The 5000-nt window shown below is 41.3% G+C and overlaps 1 pseudogene; it reads right to left on the bottom strand.

Moving 5' to 3' along the window:
* Positions 1-504: 504 nt before the first annotated feature.
* LOC102262630 lies at positions 505-966 on the bottom strand (annotated as a pseudogene).
* Positions 967-5000: the final 4034 nt, after the last annotated feature.

The raw sequence follows: 5000 nt of genomic DNA, 5'->3' as shown, positions 1-5000 counted from the left end.
TTATGGCTGAGTAGTATTTCATTGTATATATGTACCCCATCTTCTTTAATCATCTATTGAAGGACACTTTGGTTGTTTCAATATCTTGGCCCCACCATGAATAATGTTGCAATGAACATAGGGGTTCATATATCTTTGCAAGTAAGTGTTTTCAAATTTTGGAGGTAGATATTCAGAAGAGGGGCTGCTGGTTGTCCCAAGTAGATCCTGGGAAAGGATCTGGGGTGTTTATCTAAGGCGTCCCTTGAGATAAACTTTAACCGTGCAGGTGTGGGACATTCAAGTAGTTGCTAGCGAAGAGGCTACTCTACACAAGCAGGACCAAGGGCAGGCCTAGGACCTAAAAGACCAGAAGCTTTAATTTTTTTTCTTCTTATTAATACAGTATTTATTTGTCTTCCTTCTGTCAAACCCTGAGCCAACCACTTTCCCCAGGCTGCCTAGGGAGGTATAGGAAAAGGAACATACAGGGAAGACAAGACACGGGAAAAAGAACTATGGGGGATGGAGACAGCTCCTTCACATGGCGAAGAGGATGAGAAAGGCCACCCCATGGCCTCTGAGACGGCAAAGCCCAGATGGCGTAGGAGAAGAGCTGTTGCTTCAGAGAAGGGTTCCTGGCATAACCAATAATGAAGCTCCCAAACACAGTCTCAGTTCCAGCCCCAGAGCCTGCCACCCCTACTGTGGCCGCCCCAGCCCCAATGAACTTGGCTGCTGTGTCGACATCCCTTGAAATGGCACTGGTTTGGAAGCTACGGCTAGAAATAAGGGAGGTCAGGGGACGTGGGGCTGCCAAGCTGCTGAGGCTCTCATCTGTCAGTGTCTCTGGTCGTTTCAGCACCACTGCAGACATTGACTGGCTCAGCTGAGAGGTGCTCCTGACCAAGGAGTGGGTGGAGACAAACTTGGTGCAGGCATACATTTTCAGGGGATGAGGGGAGCTGCTCCCAGTGCAGAGAAGACAGAGAGCTTTAATTTTAATTTTAAGCATACACAAAATAATTCAATTAACTGCCGGAGGAATTACACCACATGAAACATATGCAGTTGCAAATCACACAGCACTTTATTACTCACACAAGTTCCTGGTGCTGCAGGTGCAGGCTTAAAGGGGGATCCCAGTGGTGCTGTCCTCTGGGGTCCAGCAGCTGGGCTGGCCCAGTCTGGATGCAGGGGGCTGGTGTTCCTCACCCGAGAGCTCGGTCGTGTCTCAATCGGGAGGTACTGGCCGTTCTTCTGTCGTCTGGCAGGAAGAGGAGTATGGAGTGGTGTTGCTTGCTGGATTGACAAGAGGATGTACCTTTGTGGCTGTCTCAACAGGCGAGCACAGGGTTGGTCAGGATCCCCATTTTTAAAGCCTGTCCTGCATCCGCAGTAGTTCAGGTGGCTATCAATGAATTACATCAATGCACACATGTTAATCTCAAACAGGGCGAGGGGCTACATGTGGTTATCTAGGGAGAGTACATCACTCACTCAAATGGTTATCTTGACAAGTCACTCTGAGTCAGTTACTGAAGTTCAAATCTTTATCTATGAGAAATACACTCTTCAAGGCAGTGGGGAATGTGTGATATCCTTAATATCATACTTTAAGTTTCAAGGAAAACATTTTAAAACTTTCTTAACATTCTCCAGGCATTTTTAAAGCATTTTTAAACATTTCTATATATTACTACAACATGGGTCATATAATAACTCTATTCTTAATTTTTGGATGAACCTCCATACTGTCTTCAAAGTAGTTGTACCAGTTTACACTCCCATCAGCAGTGAATGAGGATTTTTTTCCTCCACAACCTCTCTAACACTTGTTAGTACTTATCTTGTTGGTAACAGCCATTCTAAAAGGTGTAAGGAGGAAGAACAGTGGATACAACTGATGTATCTCATTGTAGTTTTGATTTTTGTTTCCCTAATAGCTAGTGAAGTTGGCCATTTTTATGTCTTCTTGGGAGAAGTGCCTATTCAGTTACTCTGGCCATTTTTTAATTGGATTGTTTGTTTATTTGGTGTTGAGTTGTATGAGTTCTTTATATATTTTGGATACTGTATTAACCCTTTGTTGGAGCTCAACCACAGGCATGAACCAATGAGACAAATTACCACCAAGGACCTCTCCCCTGGCCCTCTCCCTCTTACCTACAGCCTCTGTGCAGCTCTTTCTACTTTTCTTCCCATCTTATCTTGTCATCCCAGGAAGAGAGGGTGAACTAAAAGCCTTCTGGGCTGTAGGGTAATTTTGACTAGGGAACACTTAGGAATATATCATAAATATAAAAGACCTTGGTTACTTCTGAGGAAGACAATTGTTAAAGGCATTAAACCCATCCAATCTCAAACCAAGAAGCACTCATTAAGAACTTGCTGTGTTCTAGACATTGTATTATGCCCTAAAAGTGCCCAGATCCTGCCCTAAGGTCCTCAGTGAGATGGCCTAATATTTAGACATTTTTCTGAAGATGTCTCAGGGAAATAGTGTGACCAGAAGCCAAATAACACCTGAAATTACAATGAGGCATTGCCTTTCTGTCCAGAGAAGCCCAAAGGGTGACTTCTAATCAAAGATTTTCCCATGCCACATAAGAAAACACCTTATGACCCACAGTGCTGGATGGATCCCTAATTGTCCCTATGTTGGCATCTTGCCCCAGGAAGTTTAAAGCCTTTAAGGGCAGGATGCATGCATGATATTGATCTTATTCCAGCTCCCAGCCCTTTCTAGTGCTTAAACATAGTAGGGTCACAGGATGGTGACTAGATACTCTTAGCAAAGAAAAAAAATGTCAGACAGAAGGATTTCAGCTAGTTATGAGGAAAAACAGACAATAATGGAGAAAGAACACCCCATTCACTAATGGGTGTGCCTGAGGGAAGTCCCTGAACTTGCTCCCTATGTTGCTTATTTTTTTCTAGGCTTTTAGCTCTAGGATCCTATTATTCTAACACAATGAGAATTAATTTACTATTTAATACTGAATGAGTTTATCCAAAAATGCTATGTATTTTCTTCTTGAAATCTTGAAAGAAAAGCTTTCTCCTGGTGGGATGACTTAAATGTGGTTTTGTTTAAGGGCAGGATGAGTTCTTAACTCTTAATCAGTTATCCTGCCTCATTTTTGGATAAACAAGTCAGTCTCTTGCCCTGCCCCTCCAGGTAGGAACACACTCATTGTGTTAACTAACCCTTACAATAACCCTACAGGGTGCTATTATTCCCATTTTACAGATAGTGAAATGGACGCTCAAAGAAACTAAATGCCCTCTCTTCCTTCCCCCTACTGCTTCCTTCAACCGCATTAATGTTGGACACGGTAAAAAGGGTGGACAATAAGAATGTGAGTTAGCCCTGACCGGTTTGGCTCAGTGGATAGAGCGTCGGCCTGCGGACTCAAGGGTCCCAGGTTCGATTCCGGTCAAGGGCATGTACCTTGGTTGCGGGCACATACCCAGTGGGGAGTGTGCAGGAGGCAGCTGATCGATGTTTCTAACTCTCTATCCCTCTCCCTTCCTCTCTGTAAAAAAATCAATAAAATATATTTTAAAAAAAAGAATGTGAGTTATTTAAATCCCTTGTGTTATGTTGAACTATCACAATCGACAATGTGCCTTGTGGTTATTTACTTTGTTTCCCTCCAAACTCCAACCCTCTGAATGCAGCTCCTAGTGGCAATATCTCCTACACAGAGAAGCCTTCCAGGATTTTCCTGTCAGTTTCCTTTTAGGCTTCCTCTAGTACAGCGGTTCTCAACCTGTGGGGGTCGAACGACCCTTTCACAGGGGTCACCTAAGACCATCGGAAAGCACATATATAATTACATATTGTTTTTGTGATTAATCACTATGCTTTAATTATGTTCAATTTGTAACAATGAAAATACATCCTGCATATCAGATATTTACATTATGATTCATAACAGTAGCAAAATTACAGTTATGAAGTAGCAATGAAAATAATTTTATGGTTGGGGGTCACCACAACATGAGGAACTGTATTAAAGGGTCGTGGCATTAGGAAGGTTGAGAACCACTGCTCTAGTAGACCTTCATGGCCCTCACATGGGTAACACAACTACATAACTGATACCTCTGGGTCCCAGAGATTGCAAGTTTCCTGAGAGCAGGGGCCTTGTCTTTCCCCTCATCATTATATTTCTAGCACTTAGCACAGTGCTTTCTATGCACCATCCACTCAATATTTGTTAATAAATGCAATAGATATCCTGGTGCATCTAAATGTATACTTCTAGATATTAGGTGCACCTAGAGATACAAATGCCAGATCAAAAGAATGCATATTTTCAATTTTCATAGACACTGGAAAATTGTCCTCTAAAAAATTGTATTAATCTACATCCCTACCAACAATGTAATACAATGCTTATTTCACCACACCCTTGTCAAACCAGTTTGTTTTTGCCAATCTAGATGAAGATGAAATCTCCAAATATTTAATTTATATCTTTTTTTTTGTAAATAAAGTTGAGTGTGTTTCAAACCATCTAAATGTCCTTTGTATTTTCTTTTATGTGAACTATCTGTTTATGTCCTTTGCTCATTTTTCTACTGGATTATAAGTTCATTGTTGTGACTCTTTATATAATAAGAAAATTAGCCCTTTGTTATGCATGTTACAAATAGCTTTTCCAGTTAGTCTTTGACTTATTTATGGCTTTTTTTATATGCAGTTACAAAATAATTTATAGAGATGAATTTTAAGTTTTCTAGATATTACTTCATGGCTAGAAAAACATTCTATACCTAATATACAAAATTCTCTCATGGCTTCATGCGGCCAGGAAACAAAAAGCCTTGTATGTCATGGGAATGACTTGGACCTCATCCTGAGGGGAGTAGAAGCTAATAAATTACTTTAAACAAGGGAGATACATAACCATATGGATGTTAGGTTAGTGGGAGCCAACAGAGAAAGGAAGGACACCTACCAGTAGGAAGACCATTGTTACAATCCAGGAGTAAAACAATGTAAGTGTAAA

The sequence above is a fragment of the Myotis brandtii genome, unplaced genomic scaffold (genome assembly GCF_000412655.1).
Source record: "Myotis brandtii unplaced genomic scaffold, ASM41265v1 scaffold118, whole genome shotgun sequence".
Taxonomy (NCBI): Eukaryota; Metazoa; Chordata; class Mammalia; order Chiroptera; family Vespertilionidae; genus Myotis; species Myotis brandtii.
Note: the sequence above shows the minus strand (reverse complement) of the source record. Positions and strands in the feature narration are given on the sequence as shown.